At 44.3% G+C, this 18500-nt stretch overlaps 1 long non-coding RNA gene across 1 annotated transcript; it reads right to left on the bottom strand.

Moving 5' to 3' along the window:
* Window positions 1–13: 13 nt before the first annotated feature.
* On the bottom strand, window positions 14–16376 carry LOC146350570 (uncharacterized). The gene is made up of 4 exons (XR_014789318.1): window positions 16298–16376; window positions 1474–1688; window positions 1279–1349; window positions 14–392 (listed from the first exon to the last, which is right to left on the bottom strand). It is a non-coding gene; the product is annotated as an uncharacterized LOC146350570 (long non-coding RNA).
* Between the last annotated feature and the right edge of the window lie 2124 nt (window positions 16377–18500).

Below are 18500 nucleotides of genomic sequence, written 5' to 3'. Positions count from 1 at the left end.
AGAATGTTTCTTTCCTGGAAGACGTGTATTTTGTTTAGCATTGACACCAGCTCTTAATAAACTGAAGCATATTTATTTTGGAAAAGTGGAAACATCATATTTTTGTAAAATTAACATTATTCTGAAATTACCCATTTGTTTACCACCATAGTTACTACAGATGTTCATACAGAGCATCTTCCTCACAGGTAAATATAGTGTCCAATATAACATAAATGGGTAACAGTCAGTGGCAATAAGGTAGTGAACATTAGCATAAAACAAAAATGCGGCACATAGGTAAGATACTAGTCATGTACCTCCCAGAAAGTTGTAGACGTGAGGCTGCCTTCCTTCTATGCTTCATGCAGACGATTATCAGCACATCTCAGTGTAAAAGGGTCACTCTAGACCTGTACAAAGCAAACTTGATAAGTACTCAGATCATGGTATTTTACACCATGATCTGTGTTTAGCTGAAAAAAGGCAAGAGAGCCTTGATATTGCACCCTGAAAGGTGACCCAACTAATTTCCATATCACAACTTGCCATTGCCCTCTTGTGCTGGTAAAGGCTGAATACAGTCTCTCAGTCATAATACATGCAGATATTAGATGAGCTCTAACTATGATGCAAACACTGTGGTTCAGGTACCGCTCATGCTATGCTACAGTCACCTGATTTTCGTGTTTCTTTTTTATGTGTTAGAAATCAACATTTAATTTCCAAGCTTTGAGGACTCTGCCTATAAAGGTTACACCAAAATAAGCATAAACATAGTAACAAAGAATAATGAATGTATTTAATATAACATAGAAAAGGCCTTTATAAAAGGCCTACAGCTCAGTCAGAGTTTTTTTTTTCACAAAATGGCCGACAAGCTTTCTAGCCATCAGACAAAATTGTGACGTTTCATGTCTGTGCTGCAGTATATAGCCACCCCAGCATTTGAGGCTCTAAATAATTTAGCAACTCTCTCCAGGTTTAAATTACCAACTGCTGATCTAGATAAAACTGGGGCAGATAATCTCCTAAAGAGAAGGGGGACAATATGGCTGAGGCAAAAGATGATACTGGGCCCCACTACACAAGCTAATTTTAGGCTTTGTAATTGTGCAAAGTTGTAAAAATGCAGAGATTAAACATTCTGTTATATTGTTATCATTAGAGTAATATCAGTGAATCAAACAAGCACTGAGCGGATAAAGGTGTCCACTATATAACCCAATATTTTAAGCTAAAACTATCTCAGCTTTAATGTTTGTCTACTGGCTGCGGTACAAATATATTCATACTTACACCTAATACGCTTAATTCCGGAGTGACTTCTTGGACTGTGACTTCTTTGTCATTATGTTTTGTAGAATTAGCTATTCAAAAGAGAGAGAAAAATAAGAACTGTGAATATAATGTATGGAAAATTGGATTGTTTATCAAAAGTACTTATTTCACCACTTTCCTAAAAATGAACAAATGAGCAATAGTTTTATTTACCCATATCACAATATCCAAAACCAAGGTGGGCTCTAGCTTTCAGAAATGTTACCACTGTAAATCTATGGACAGGCTGCAATTTGTCTTCTGGATTTTGCATTAGGTCATTTAAATCTATCCCTTCAAAGGACACAATCCACCAAGGATGTCTGTGATGGCCCCACTGCAACTTATGTAGGTTGTGCCCGTGTCTGTACTCCTTTTTCATTCATGAACTGCAAGACACAAAAGTACAATATGCTTCAATGTCAAGAGAATTAATTCAATTGCACTCAAATATATTGGATTTTTAGGCTATTTTCTCTGATAGCATAGGAAAGCATAGGAAATTAGTACAATCAGATTAAGAACCATGATGTTAAAAAATGGTTCACCATTCTGTTTCTTAGAAAGGCCACATTATATAAAGCAGAAGCTTTAGTAATAGTGAAGTCAGGATATGGCACTTAAATAGTAGATAATGACACTTGCAACTCAGCAATGTGAGTGTGTACATCTTTACTCTGCTAAGTACTAGGCAAAATATTGGTCCAGGTATATAAATACAACTAACACGTACATCTTGTGTTAAGAAGATTGCAGATTGGAATTATAGTGGAAGCTTTCTTGATATTTCCTTCTTGTGCTTGCTAGTGGCTTTGAAGAAATGAATATGGTTAGGACAGGGCTGTGAATATGCTCCAATTCTGTGTATAGGGGAAAAATGCAAAATATGGTATTGGGTACAGAATTCAATTTTCTCAGCATATCAGTTCTCTATCTATCTATCTATCTATCTATCGCAAGATTCTAGCCCTTATTGCTGTGGAACTATGTCTGAAGGTCTTTGAGTCTGCTGAAATTGTGCCAAAGAAGTAGGCTGAAACAGATTTGCAGAGACTGGGGAAGAGGCGCCAGTGCCCGGCACTGTTCTGTGCCCTTCCCCATAACTAGCAAAACCAGAATAAATTATTCAGTGGCCAATACTACAGAATCAAGCATGCAAAATAAGAGACATTTCAAAACACTGGCTTAGTTTGCATAACTTATACAGATTACAGAATTCAGCTTTTCTTGGTGCAGATGTTGGATTGCCTGAGCGCAGAATTGAAATACTTTTATCATGGAGCACACACAGCCCTGGGGAAGAGGCAGGTTGGACTTACAACCAGTAGCAATCCGCATGGTCACAACTGCCATTTTTTCAGTTCCATGGTCATAGGAATTGCTCTCTGCCATGACTGTCGTGTTCACACATTACATTATCCCCATGAATATGTATCCTGGAACAGTTGAGAATCTGCATATGAGAAGGACAATTTCATGTGTGAACTGGTCAGTTCCTTGAGTTATATTTTATTTACTTACTACATTTATACCCTGCCTTTCCTCCATGATCGAACTCAAGGCAGCAGGCAGGAGGGTCCCAGGCAGTCTCCCATCTAGGCATTAATAAGATCCAAACCTGCTTAGCTTCAGCAAGACTACTCCATCAAGTGCCTTCATACCATGTCCCTATTTCTGAAAAATTATTAGGACAAGGTGATTTCTGTGTGATTACTGTGTAATTACAATTCTGTGTAATTACCAATAAAGACAGTGGATAAATTTAACAATGTTACATGAGATGTGTCTGGCTAAGGACATAGTCAGTATTAGTCACAAGTCTGCAATATCCACCAAAAGGTGATTTTTCTGCAGTTACTTCATGGAAGGGATTTATATCACACCCCACCATGTGAATTGATTCCTCATGCTTTGGGCTGTCCATAGTCAGCAAGCCTTTGGCTTTTTACCCACGCCTGGCAGGTGATGCAGCTAAAAGCAGTTTGAGCCCCTTCATAAGCATGGGTTCTCCAGGGATTTAGTGAACTGAATGTGTGCATAACATTGCAATAAATTTGATGAGAGACAGCTGAGGAAAAGAGAAGTCCACAGAACTATGAATTTAAATCAGCTGAAATGCCACACATTTAGAGCCTGCTTTTTGAAGAATTAGAAGAAAAGTGTCAAATGCTTAACATCAGAATCCCCCTGATATGGAAGCATGAATTAAAGGGAGTCCACCTTCCAGACTACAATGAAGTGAATGGAATGATAGAAAATGGCATGCATGCCTAGAAAACATTAAACACCCTCCTTAAAATTACTTATTCAAAATCCAATAGGGGAACAAATTGCATGGCTGGAATAAGACATATTGTAATGTTAGTCAGTTGACCACCAAATAATATGACTGCAGTCAAATATATTCCAAAGTCAAGTACAGACTTATGGAAGTGAGAGCCTGCCTTTATTTATTACATCATGGTGCTGCCTGATAATATAAGAGCGTAAGAAAAGTCATGCTGGATTAGAGCACGGATCCAACTAGGATCCACAATGGGCTATCTGGGAAGCCCACAAGTAGGGTGTTAAGGCAACAGTCCTTCCCAGTTGCTTCCTCCCCAGCAACTGGTCCTCAGAGGTCTCTGGTCTGTGAACCTGGAGGTTCCATGGAACTACCATGGCTAATAGCCATTGACTGAACCAGACTTCCCCAACCAGGTGCCCTCCAGACATGTTGGACTGCAACTCCCATCATCTCCACCCAATGTAGCCCAGCACTGCCTGGGGTGATGGCAGTCCAACATATCTAGAAAGCACCCAGTTGTGGAAGGCTGAATTAACTGACCCTCAATTAATTTTTCTAATCCCCCTTTAAAGCCCACAAGGACAGCAGTCATTCTCACAGCTGGTGGCAGCAAAAAGTACGTGTTACGTGAGAATTACTTTATTTTGCCTGTCCTGAATCTATTACCAAGCAAGTTCATTGGATGACTCTGAGGGCTAGTATCACAAGGAAGGAAAATTCCTATCTACTTCCTCTATATCATGTATAATTTTATAAACCTCTGCAATGTCCTGGTCCCTGTCCCCCTTCAATGTTTTTCTTCTTCTAAGCTACAACAGCCACCAACATGTTGGGCTTTTTTTGTAAGGAAGGTGCTACAACTCCTTGAACATTTTGGTTGCCCTATTCTGCACCTTTTCCAGCAATACAAAAAAAAGGAGTATTAGGAACAAAACTCCTTTAATCCCCAGAGCTGCAGGACTCTCTCTCCCCCCCCACCCCCACATTCTCTTCCATATAACTCTCTGCCATCATGGCCTCCTGCTGGCCAACAACAACATGAATGGAAGGAAGCAAACACACGCACAAAGAGTCACCTAGGTAACAGCTACTCTGATGTCAGGTCTCACTACGACATTTCCTGTGGGGAGGAAGCACTTCACTTGATTTGCCATGATCCTCTGTAAGGTTTCTGGGTGTAACTCCCTGGACTCTTCTAGAAGACAGTAGCATTTATCAATTCTGTTCTTTGTTACTACTTTAATCAATTCATGCTTTAAAATTACTTCATTACAGACAATATTTGACTGTTCAAATGCCAATCCTAGGTATCTTAAACTAATATTGCATTAGTCTCACCTTTAAAAAAGTTCAGGCGGCTGGACAGGTAGTTGAAACATGACCCACTGTAGTGCCAACATATTGTCTTAACAAAAGCCCTGTGCAGACATCTGAAACATGTACAAATGAATGCCCAGAGGGAGAAGGAGGGGGAGGGAGCTGAGATTGTGCCACCTGCCCTTACCTGTGATTTCAACACATGCATATATCTTCAAGTGTGCAGGCTCTGATTGCATGATCTGTATCCTGCAAAAACAGAGGGCAGAACAGATCATATTGGCAGAGCGTATATGCTTCAGCTGCTGCACAGAGAGGATCTCACACAAACAGAGGTCCTGTCGACATAATCTCCGTTTCTTATCCCCACATCTTCATCTGTATACACTCGGTGAACAGGCCGAGGAGACAGACCCTGGACCTGCGCCTGGACTGGTCTGGCCCTAGCAGTGCCACTGTACACATTGGGCTAAAGAGCTAAAGCCAAGATGGTGGACAGGCTAGTGGCTTAGGAAAGGATAAAACCAAGTCTAAAGATTTTCTGTGCTTTGAGTGATTATGAAATATCACATATTCTAAAATATCACACTTGAATCTGAACATAGGTGAGTGGCCTCCAGTCAGCCAAAGCTCCAGTTCTGGTGGCAGAAACTGAAGCTTCTACAACTGAAAGTTAGGACATATGAGAATCTTGGATTCAGTTTTGACCCAGATTTGTCCTGTTTGCAGCCCTGAACTCAAAATATAAGTGCATTTGTTCAGGAAAAGTTTCATGGTTCCCAAACTTGCATTTGAATTCATAAAATGTGATTTATTTATTTCTAAAGTGCACTTTGAAAAATGCTCATTTTGGAAATGCTCATTTTTATGCTTAGTCAATGGGGAAAAGTGTGTACTTGGACATGCACTTTAAAAATGTACACCCCAAAATGCACACTTTAAAAATGCTTTTCCTGCTCAAACAACAACAAAAGCTTGCAATTGGACACACACAAAAATGGGATGAACAGAGTGTTGAGGTGAGGCTTGGAAAAACTCAACAAAATCGAGCTTTGCTGATTCTCCCATTCCTAACTGAAAGTAGGGCAAAACATTTCCCCCCTTGTCTGTAAATTCAGAATTTTGTCTAGAACATGAGTTGCATAGCAGAATTCAAGATTCAAGCTCTTAATAGTCTCCAACTAGCACACATCATTTTAAAAATGATTAAACAAATGCATAGGAGATAAGCCTATCAATGGTTGCCAACCCATGATAGCTAAAATGGAACCTCCTTATTCAAAGACAGTATGCTTCTAATTAGAAGGTGCTGAAAATAAAAAAAGAGCAACATGGGATGGCTATCTTCATTATGACCTGCTTGTAAGTTTCCTAAATGTTCATGCTTTCAGGAACTATGCTGATTAAATGCGTGAAGAGGGGGAGCACACTAGTCCCACCCCCTCCATTGTAATTTCTGACACCCTCTGCACATGGAGGGTGACTTTCTGAAAGGAGGGGTCTCCAGTATCCATGGAGGCTCTCCATAGGATCGAAATCATGTGGAAAGCCTCCACAGATGCAGATGGCCTCTATATGAACATGGCGATGGAAATAGTGGAGGCAACATGACTAGCATGCTCCCTTCCTCACATGCTTCATTAACACAGGCCCAAAAACCTGAACAGGGCTAGAATGTTGGATTAAGTGGATGACAAACAGATTCTTATGCTCTTAAGTGCACATTGTGTAATTAGCTCGGGGGGGGGGAGGTTTTTTTGTTGCACTGTGGCACTCACAGTTGTGATTTTGAATTAAAATTGAATTTTTTCTTCATATATTTCAGCTCTAGCACTAAGCACTTCTGTCAATGAGAGTCACTGGGAAAGAAACTTGTATGAGGGTATATCAAACTCCATCTAGGGATATCAACGTGTTAGCTATACTAGATCTAGAGGACATGGCCGTAGTGATGAGGATCAAAGTAGCCAGAACAACTTGTCTTGCAGAACTAGTAGGAGCAACCACAAATAAGGGGGAAGTCATGTAATTTCTTCCCAGGTCCCTGCCTGTTTTGCCAAATCTAGACATGTTACTTATGCCTTTTTTAAATTCAAGAATCAGCTAAGGATGAAAAGTAAAGAATGCAGCAGCATGCAAGGGTGAAAGTTATTCCCTCAAGCATACCATTTAGCAGTGATGCAGAAGGCAATTACAGAAAGCTTTCACTATATCTTTAAGGAAATTCTCTAAACAGTATTAGCTGCTAACTATTAATCTGGTGTGGATGCCCTCAAGAGGCAAACAAAATGGATAAACTTGAAGGCTTTATTTGCAGAAACACATGCTTAAATACTTTGCAATAATAAGCTGCATAAATTGCCACGACAAGAGCAATAACTTACCAGTGGGTTAACGATCCGTGTTTTCACAACTCAGCATTCATGACACTTTCCATAGCTAGGTCAGCTACATTCTCCTTATGAATACCTTACAATGTAAGGCTTACATGGTCTTCAGAAATAAGAACACCACACACCGTAGCATCAGTTTAAGGGCTCCATTTTGTGGCATGCAGCGGCCAGGGTCACCAGCTGCCCTATATTTTAAAGGATCACCCCCATTCCAGAATATCACAGTTCCCAAGAATATAACATAGCTGTACATCCACATGAGAAAAAGAAAATACCCATTTGGTCAACAATGCAGCTCTGCCTGTGGCAGCCCACTTCCATGCACGTATCTCCTTTGCTGGGCTAAGGCAACAGGGTTTCCCTTACTTCCATGTCACATGGATATGGATTCCACAATCATCCACCCTTATTTCAGATACTAGAGGTCCAAAGTGTCCCCATGTTTCCTTGAAATTTGATCTGGCAACTCATACATGCAAATGACACTAGCACTAACCAGTGAAGCACTCGCCTGCTTAGTTGCATTTACTTTGGCAGATTTCCTCACTTGTTCACTGAGAGATACCCACACTGAAGTGCCTCCCAAGAGCAGGCATAAGTATCACATCCTGGCAGCAATGCGCTTGCTATGCACTGATCACCCAAGTATGCTTCCAGTGGATTTCTGAGGCAAGCAAATGTGTATATGGTTTTGTGACAGCTATTGTTGCATGTCCCATTTCCCCCAGATTCATTTCCATTCCCAATTAATTTCTGATCTAGAGGCTTTCTAATGAGAAAAGAAAAATGCATGTACAAATCTAATTAAAATTTAAGGAGAAATACTAGATTGGCATCTTAATACAATTTAAGAAGAAAGACTAGATTTGGGGGGGGGGGAGTGAAAGCATTAGATAAAATCCTTCAGATGTTCCAAAGGTGAGGTTTAGTAGACTTTGGTTATGTTTTAAATGAAATTTTATTCTTTAACTTTGCTTTTGGGATAGTACCCGAGGCACACAAATGTCTAGAAACTACAAATTTTAAGCTGCCTGCCATGAAAACTAGCAACTAAGAGATTTAGAAACTTTGTGAACCATCAAAGGAAGCCTACCTACTTTCCCTACAACCACCAACAGTGAAGCAAATATGGGACTATAAGTTACAGAGACATCTGTTTTAGCCAGCTGTTTCTCCCAAAGGTACAATAGAAAATGCCTGTGGCATTAAAGTTCATCAAGAAAAAGGAGTGTGGTTTCATAATTTTTGGTTTCTTTTGTGTGAGTAAGGTTTGGAGGGACAGAAAGAAAGAGAGAGCAAATGCTGGTGCTCAGAAATGATCTACCTGACTTTGTCATATGTAATATCCAGTGATAAATATATTGTCTTGTAAAAAGGGTTTGTACATAACTTGTACATGGTTTCATTTTGTATTTTTCTCAGATTAAAAATTTATGTATTTGTGTTCTAAAAACCAAGGCGCTATATCTGTGTGGCTTTTCTTTTCTTTCCCTGTAATGAGGTCTTGTGCAAAAGAGCATTGATTCCAGTGTTGCAGTTTAGGTTGTGGGCCATATGTATGCAGAAACTTGCTTCCAGACACAAATCCCTAGCATCCCTAGGGCCTCACTAGATGGGGAATTATGTGTGCAAATGGGTATTGCACATGTGATCCCCAGCACAATCTATCAATGGGGGCCGGGTGCATATAACCATGTAAAATAAGCCATAATTGTGCCAATCACCTCTTTGGAAGCAGGCAGCTAAGTGCAACCGCAGCTTATTTTACAGAGCTATGGGAATGCAGCCCTGCCTGCTCTGCACAAGTGTAACATTGCCCACAGCCCTAACCCATTGTGGTTTAACTGGACGATTAATGACATCTCAGTCAACTGCAATTCTCTCATAATAATATTTGTACTTTGAGAGTTCAAAGTACTTCACATATATTATTACAATAACCCTTTCAACAACCTTGTATGCTTGGCCAGTAGTACTGTCATTTCCATGTCACTGGGGGAAGACCCTTTTTCTCGCCCCTCCAAAAGGGAAATGAATTAGGACAAGAGGCCCTGGGTTCTAACTTGCTGCAGTACCTTCACCGGAGATCCCCAAAACTGTGAGGAGTATCATCTGATGCAAAGGGATTCATTCTAGGATGCCTACTGACCACCCCTATTTCCCTCCAAGCCTCTTCAGACACAACTTTATAAAGAATAAGTATTTAGCTTAAAAGGGGAAAAGAAGAGGGAGGGAGGTTAGGGAGATTTTATATCTATATCTACCTATATCTCCAATGGAAAGCAGGGCTTCACCTTCCCCACCAAAGTGCTTTAAAATCAGTTGGCGGGGGAGGGGTGCTTCTTATGTGACTTCGCCTGGCTAAAATGGCAACAGAGCAAGTCTTCCCTCTGTCTTCCAAGCTAAACTAACCTCTGCTCAGTTTGCAGCTTCTTCCAAATGCAGAAGAGCCCAAACCATCCAACCCTCAAAATTTGCCACAAAACACATGGCCTGGTCTTAGTGTCTGCTCCCTGATTGGCCTTCCCGCACGTCTCTGTCAAATTGGGTTCCTGTGTCTCCTGAGCAGTAGTGCAGTGGCAAATTCAGAAATGCAGGGCCCCTTCATGATAATCACAGACACAGCCCCTCACAGCCCTTCTAAAAGTATGCAACCTTGTAAGATTATACAATACAGATGAGCTTTCAGTCACTTTGTTTGGAGTAACTGGTCACCCTAATTCAGAATTATTTAAAAGTCCATTTGAAAAGAAAACACGTGCACACACGCACACAGTCATGTCCAGCAACTTGCTAGAAAATAATTATTTGGTTAATCATAGAAGGATCAGGTTGGAAGGGGCCTACAAGACCATCGAGTCCAACCCCCTGCTCAATGCAGGAATCCAAGTCTAAACATCCCTGACAGATGGCTGTCCAGCCTTGTCTTGAACGCCTCCAGTGCGGCCTAAAAAGGTTAGTCCTTTTCAATTCAACTCAAGACAACAACGACAACAACAACAACAGCAGCAGCAACAGCATATTTATTATTAATTATTATTACAAAGAGCCATTGCAACCAGGTGGGAAGCAATGCCCCATTGAAATAAATGGAACTTGGTCCACGGTGACCCGCACCTAATTTAAGGCTGCAATCCTATACACACTTTTACTGGAGATATAACAAACTTACATCTCAAGGTAAGCTGGCTGAGGTCAGCATCACTTGCAGGAGGAAGAAGGAAGAAGATAGGAAAGACAAGTAGAGGGAGGAGACAAGGAAAAGGCAGAAGGACCTCTCAGAGATCCCCTCCCAACTTACTCATATTAAGCCTTCAAGTTCAGGTTAAGTGACTCCTGGCCCTAGTCCCTCCAACATAAACTCCACTGAACACATTGGGACTTACTTCTGAGTAAACAAACCTAGGATCCTACTGTCAACCAGAGGGGTTGGATCCAACCCCAGGCCCCCTCCTGCGCCTTGAAGGACAAACTTGATGTGCAAACAAACAGTACATGAAAACTTTTCACTGCATGGTGCTAAAACATGATCCCCTGCTAACATCTGCACCTCAAGCCCACTAGAATCCCTCTCCCACGCATAGCATGCAAACCCCATGCATGAGCACGAGCGACAGACAATGGCACCAGCAGTGCCCCCACCCTGCTCCTGCTGTGGCCAGCAGCAGCAGCCGTGAATGCGTGGCCAGTGCTACAGGATGATAAGGGCAGCGCCGGACATACAGGCACAGAGTAGGGGCAGGCAGCAGGGTGGGAAAAGGGTCAGGAAGCTGGCTGGGGATGGTCGAATTGCGAGGCATGGCAGCTATTCAGGGGGTGGAAGGCCGAGAAGCTGAGAGCTGAGGAGAATAGGAGGCGCCAAGAGGAGGCTACAGAGCTCCCTCTCTCTCCCCCGTTGTCTGGCTGGCTCTGCATGGGAGGCAAGAGGCAGCTGCCAGTCGCCTGCACTCCCTTCCTCTGCTCCCTCCTCCTCCAGCCGCATCTGCCCTGCAGCAGCAGCAGTCTGTGACCCGGCTGGAAGCCAGCACCAATAACAGTGCAGGAGCAAAGCCCTGGTGCGACCCCAGAGCACTGCGCCGCTGCTCCTGAGGCTCATACAAGATTCAGGGGGAGGCAGGGCTGGCCCAAGACATTTTGCTGCCTGAGGCAAAGGACAAGATGATATCCCTTCCCATTCCATGTACAAAAGCCAACTGGAGTGGCAGTTGAATCTGTCTTCAACACTAGCAATGGGACAGCATCCTCCACTGCACCTGAAGGCAGCAGGCCAACTTAGGGGGCACAGAGCTCTCTCCTCCAACTTCTTGCTGCTGCCTCCTGGCATCTGCCACCTGAAGTGACTGCCTCACTCTGCCTAATGGTAGGGCCAGCCCTGGGGGGAGGAGCCTAACAGCGTAGGGACAGAGCCTCCTGGTGCCTGATTGCTGCAGCGGATGGTGCTTAGTGGGTGTGAGGTTAGCCCACCTGTTCTTGGGAACTCTGGGGTAAAACTGATGGACATGAGCATGGAGCAAATAACAAAAGCTTTTGAGCCAAACAAAAAACTGCCTATGCCCTTGATTTGGTCATCTCATCCTGAAATTTTATTTACTACTCCTTCCCCTGCAGACCCTGAAAAAGAAGCTAAAATCCTGAAACTGCAGGCCAAACTCTGAGACTCCTTCTCTGCTCCATTGCCTTGTCTCTCACACTACACTGTGTGTGTATGGGGGGGGGGGGTTGAACCATGTACACTGCCTTGAGCTCCTTGGAGGAAAGGCAGGATATAAATGTAATTATAAAAACAAACAAACCTGTGATTCATGTCTCTAGGAATTAAAGTTTAATCTTTGCAGCAGCGGATAAGTGTCCAAACTGCAATAGATTTTTGCAACAAAGAACCCACTTAAATTTGCTTAGTGTTCATCTACACACATGCACACACACACTTGCACTGAGGATGGGTTCCTACAAGGATATAGTCCTTTATTACTTAAAAGTATGGATCAGCAATGGGAGACCCCAGGACCAAACCTACCTACTCTCATTGCCAAATCCAGAAGCAAGGAAGGAAAGGCAAAGAGCCCTGGACTCCTATGTTCCTTCAAAGCAGCTCTCCCACAGATCAAAGTTCTGGAGCAGCTTTCCACCACCCTGGTGCCCTCCAGAAGTTTTGGATTTCAACTTCCATTGGCTCCCATCCAGCATGGTCAATGGTCAGGAAGCCTGGGAGTCATAGTCCAAATCATCGGAGGGTACCAGGCTGGGGCAGGCTGTTCTATAGTCTTCTAATTCTGCCTTGTGCCTGGCTTTTGCTTGGGGCAGAATCCTTCTCTTTCAACTTCACATAGTCATGAGAACTTCCTAGAATCATGTTTATCAATGTCCACTCGAAAGCCAGGCAAGGGGCATTTTGGCCTGGGAATCTGCAGGGTTTGTGGCATAAATTCCCCTTTATATTTCTAGTTCTTGCAGTGATATGGAAGTTTGCAGAATCCTAGATAAAAGAGCACTGTTTGTCCGCGCTAATTTGAATTCCCTTTTTGTGCTCCAACAGCAGCCTCTCCTTTGAAGACTGAATACGTAGAAATGTTATTTACCATCTCATGAAAATAGAGCATTATTCATTTCTTCAATTCAAAAGAGTTATATCTGAGGTCCAATGCTGGTCATAGGCATGCAGAAAGAATTTAACATTCGACCAGAGAACCAATAGAGATCCCAGAAGGCATATTTGAAAGCTGAACAATCGTGTTCCATCTGTTGAACATGGCTGACACAAAGCACAGCCAATCTGTGTGATCTCAGACATGAGCTTCCTGAGCTGAGTTCTCATGGGGACTTACCAAACAAAACTACCAAAGAACCAGATGAAATGATAACACAAAACATGTGCTTCCCCGCCCCCTCCTGGAATGCCTTGGTCACGACGATATATCACTGCATGAAAGTTCTTACAGTGGCCAAATATTGATCAAATGTGATCCCAGACTAAAATAATAAAAATAATGTAAGTAATAAATAACATGAAATTCTGAATGGCAGATGAATACAATCCATTACATGGAAATCACACAGTACCAGAAGCCTGCAATCAAAGATTTGGCTGGTAAATAATAATAAAAAAACATTTATGTTGCTCTTTCAAGTCTTAAGAGTAATAAGTAATTATCTCACTAATCCATCTTCTTCTTAAGGTGCCTTCTCCTATCGGAGGTTAGCTATCATTACAGCTATTTTGTTTTTGACGCCACTGCTCTGAATAGTTGCGTAGAAGTACACCTGAACCATTCCCTCAGATTCTTTAACCATGATGTTCATGTTCTTCCTATTGATCTTTTCCCTTCCATTTCCCCTTGTATAATGAGTTGGAGTATGGGATATTTTTCGCCTCAGATAGTATGACAAAGGTATTGTAACTTTCTTCTTTTGAAGGTCTTTACCAATTCTGTTTGTGTGTTTACTCTGTATAGTACGTTCTCATGTGTTACTCAGTCAGTCCACTAATCCTTAAAAAAAAACCTATATGGTAGGCCATCATCATCATCATCTCTATACTGCAAATGAGGGGCTGGGGCTGAGAGAATAACAGCTTTCCTAGGGCCATCTAGTAGATTTGTAGGTGAGGTGAGATCTGAGCCATTAACTTCCTGCCTCACAGCTTATGTGAGCTCACAGCTTATGTGACCCAGGGATCCCCAACCTTTTTTGGCCTGTGGGCACATTTGGAGTCCTGATAAAGTGCGATGGGCACCAGCAACAAAATGGCTGCCATGGCGAGGGCATGGGCACTCACAAAATGGCCACCATGGGGGCATGGCTGCTCATAAAATGGCTGCAGTGTGAGGGCGGGGGCAGGTCAGAAAGGATTCAGGGGGCAAGCAATCAGGAAAAGGCTCTGGCTTCCTCCCTCCCCATAAATGGACTCCACTGCCGTGCACCGCAAAAAACAAACAAATGGGGCTGGGTGGGGCAGCCAGCGAGCCCAGAAACCTAGCATGCACAATGAACAAAAATAGCACAGGTGTATGACTGAGCACACGGCAAAATCCTTAATTTTGCATGTGCTCTGCATGTGCACCAAACAACATCCAGAGTGCCACAACAAGCACAAGGCAGGCAGCCATGGGGGAGAATGAGAAATGCCCCCGCATCACCACCACCCCAAACACAAAAGCCTGTAGGTAAAGTAACATGGGCAGATGAGTGAATAGGCTGGAAATTCCATTGCTTTACCCACCCACCCCTAACAAACAAACAGAAGGGTATAGAAGACAAGCACCACACCTCCCAACACAAAAAAATAAAGTGTTGGCGACAAAGCACCCCCCCCCCATGTAGGTAGTAGGGAGAGCAAGCAGACAGGAAATGCCCTACCTTTGTCTGTGCTCCCCTCTCAGATGGAAACCCCCCAGTTCACTCGGTCCCATCCCCGTACTGCCAGTTTGCATTCAAGGGGAACACTTACCTTTCTCTTCCAACAAATCCATCCACCACTCATGCCCACTCCTCCTAGCTAGGGGTGTACGAAACCCTGCTTACCTGGCTCCGCTGAGTTCCGCAGGTGGATGGAGGCGATCCATTCCTCCCCCCGGAATCCTCGACGGGGGGGAGGCGATCCATTCCTCCCCCCTGGAATCCTGCCTGGCTGGCTCCGCTCCATGGCCAGGCTGCAGAGCCGCCGGCCAGGCCAACCTACAGCGGGGTCTCCAGCCACTGCCGGGCTGCTGCGGACGCAAATGGCGTCCTGCGTAGGGGATGCCATTTGCGTCCCTACGCAAGTCCATGATAGGCTATGTAAATATTTACGTAGCCTATCACGGGTAAAGCAGGGACACAAATGGCGTAGGGGACGCCATTTGCATCCCTGCTTTAGCCGTGATAGGCTACGTAAATATATATGTAGGCTATCACGGGCCGGCATAGGGACACAAATGGCGGCCGCTATGACGGCTGCCATTTGCGTCTGCAGCAGCCCGGCAGCGGACGGAGCTGCCGCCACAGCCGCAGCCAGGTAGGCTCCGTTTCATGTGCGTTTCGTGGGGTGGGTGGGCTTTGCTCCGCCACGGATTCTGGGAGGCCGAATGTGCTGGCATTCGGCCTCACTGGGATCCGTGGCGGAATTCTCCGCCATCCCTACTCCTAGCAGGCACAGAATGGGAGTAAGAACACCAGTTTGTAACCTATTACTTTGACCAATCAGAGACCAAGGGGGTATGTCAAAATGGCAAGTTGAGGTACATAGACTTAATGATTATAGAGAATCCAGGCCCACAGATTTAAAAATATAGATCAACCAGGAAGTTAGTAGACATGGCTTGTATACATAGAAATCACCACAAGGGCACAATTAGAGGCCTCAAGGCCAGACCTGTACCCTTGGAAGCCCTGTTGGGGACCCCTGCTCTAAGTCATTTCCTTACACCAGCAGAGTCCATATGCGAAAGGTAGCATCTTCCCCTATATGGTTCACCATGTTCGAGTTGACTGGTCTTATCAGCACCAACCAATCCTCCTCCTCCTCCACACTCTCCCAAAGGTGGTTAACAGAGATAAGATTTACAATTGTAACCCCACAATCACCCTGTGGTTAGGCTGAGAGATGCGACTCACACAAGATCACCCAGGAAGCTTCAAGAACTTTGGTCTAAGTCCAACATTCTATACCACTCTGTCTCTCTTGCCAACAGTCTACTTTATCTCTAGGCCCTATATGATCTGTGCATCCAGTGGCATTTTCTTAGTCTTTGGGTCCTCCAAAGGGCTGGAAGGGCTGGGTAAAACAGATGCCATGCCCAACTCCTGACTGCCCTAATTTTGCCCTTCTTTCTGCTCCCTAAGTCTTCCTTGAACATTGCCTACTTGTTTCAAATCCTTTCTCTGCAAACACAAGGGCTCAAAATGGAATTTCACTATTTATTTTAAAGTATCAAAAGTAGAATGCAGACACACACACACACACCCCACACACCAATTTTGATACACAGCAATAACATGCATATCACTGATAAACTGATCTCACCAATAACCAGATTATTGTTATGTGCAGGACGCTTCTTCCATCTGCTAGTTGCACTCAGAAAGTCACGCCCAGGTCAACTGTCAGAGAAATGCTGCATTCTGCATGAACTTGCAGCTGCACAGAATACAGACTGCCCTTTATAATTTATTATGTACGCCTTTGGACAGATTAATGCAAAGACACACTGGAGCAGCTGGAGCAGGCTCCACATCCTAATGGACTTTCTGTGCCAATTTTGTTAATATAGACAGAAGGAGAAGCAGATATGAAAATATCAGCCCACAGAGGCTCAAACATCAACTTCAACAGGTGATACCTGCAGCAACAGGGTTCTGAGCCAGCCTTTAATAACAAATGAGAGACTGTTACTTCACGTGTGCTGAGTGCATTTTCTTCTCCCGTCAGTAACCTAGGGATGTTAGAGAATTCCGCCACGGACTCCAGTGACGCCAGATAATCCGGCCCCCTGGAATCTGTGACGGAACGGAGCAATCCCCGCTGCCACCCCACGAAACCTCCCTGGGACGGACCCTACCTTGTGTTGGCTGTCCGCTGCCCTCGTCTGTGGGTGCGAATGGCGGCCTCTGTCTGCGGCTGCCATTTCCCTTGCTACATTAGCCGTGATAGGCTACGTAAGTATTTACGTACAGTCAGGGCCAGAAATATTGGAACAAGGATAACTGTTTTGGCAGTTGGCCTCCATACACCACCACATTGAAGTTGAAAGGAAACACACCCAGATGGGAGTGAAGTCAGGACTTTCAGCTATAATTCAAGGGGTTTGACAAAAGTGGGGCACTAGCCATTCAGGAAGGACAGCCAGTGGCATACACACACACCCATGGTTGGTGGCTCATAAGTAATGGAACGAATGGCTGACAAGCAGCTGCATGGCCAGGTGTGGCCTGTTTATTGGGTACCCCATGACCAATCAAGCAGATAAAAGGCCTGGAGATGGTTCTGAGTGTTACATGTGCATTTGGTAGCTGTTCACTGGAACCCCCAACATGAGGTCCAAAGAGGTGTCCATGCGAGTGAAGGAGGCCATCATTAGGCTGAGGAAATAAAACAAACCCATCAGAGAGATAGCAAAAACAGTGGGAGGGGCCAACACAACAGTTTGGAACATCCCAAAAAAGAAGGAATTAACTGGCAAGCTCAGCAACAGCAAAAGGCCAGGAAGACCACGGAAGACAACTAAAGTGGATGACCGCAGAATTCTGCTCATGGTGAAGAGGAATCCTTTCACAACATCTAGCCAGGTCAAGAACGCTCTTGAGGAGGTAGGCATGTCATTGTCAACATCTACAGTCAAGGGATGGCTTTATGAATGTAAATACAGAGGCTTCACAACTAGGAATGGGGGAGAATTTCTCCCCAAAACTTCAGGGGGCCGAGCGCCAACGCATTCGGTCCTCCGAAGGTTGTTCGGAGAGAAATTCTCCGCCCCCCCGCCCCCCCCCCCGGGATGGGACTTACCTTTCACGAATGTCCCTCCCGGTGGCGGGTCCCGGCGGCGGTTCGGCAGGTCTTTGTCAGGGGCGGGGGAGCAGCTGGTCTTTCGACCGGCTGCCGCTGCCGCCATTACAAGAAAAGTAAAAAACAAAACAAAACGCCCCTGTGATAGGCTACGTAACAATTAACGTAGCCTATCACGGCTAGATTTGCAAAGTCAGCCGTGATAGGCTACGTTAATCGTCACGTAGCCTATCACGGGTGACTTAAAAAAAAAAAAAAAGTGCGTACGGCTAATGGCGGCTCCCATAGGGAGCCGCCATTCACGTTCCTTATTTGGTCCCTGTAGTCTACGTAAAGATTTACGTAGACTACGGCGAAAATAAGGGCAATGCAAATAGCGTTGCCCTTATTTTCGCCGTAGTCTACGTAAATCTTTACATAGACTACAGGGATCAAATAAGGAACGGGAATGGCGGCTCCCTATGGGGGCCGCCATTTGCGTACGCGCTTTTTTTTTTTCCAAAGTCACCCGTGATAGGCTACGTGATGATTAACGTAGCCTATCACGGCTGACTTTGCAGATCTAGCCGTGATAGGCTACGTAAATCGTTACGTAGCCTATCACGGGGCTTTTAAAAAAACTTTTCTTTTGAAGTTCGCGGCCGGGGAGACGGGGCGCTTCTCCCTGGCCTGAATTTCGGCCGGGCGAGGCGGGAAGCCTCCCCCCCGGCCTGAATTTTGGCCG

Source organism: Heloderma suspectum, chromosome 3, assembly GCF_057233095.1.
Source record: "Heloderma suspectum isolate Gila_16-S chromosome 3, 16-S_ref, whole genome shotgun sequence".
Taxonomy (NCBI): domain Eukaryota; kingdom Metazoa; phylum Chordata; class Lepidosauria; order Squamata; family Helodermatidae; genus Heloderma; species Heloderma suspectum.
This window is presented reverse-complemented; position numbering and strand designations above follow the sequence as displayed.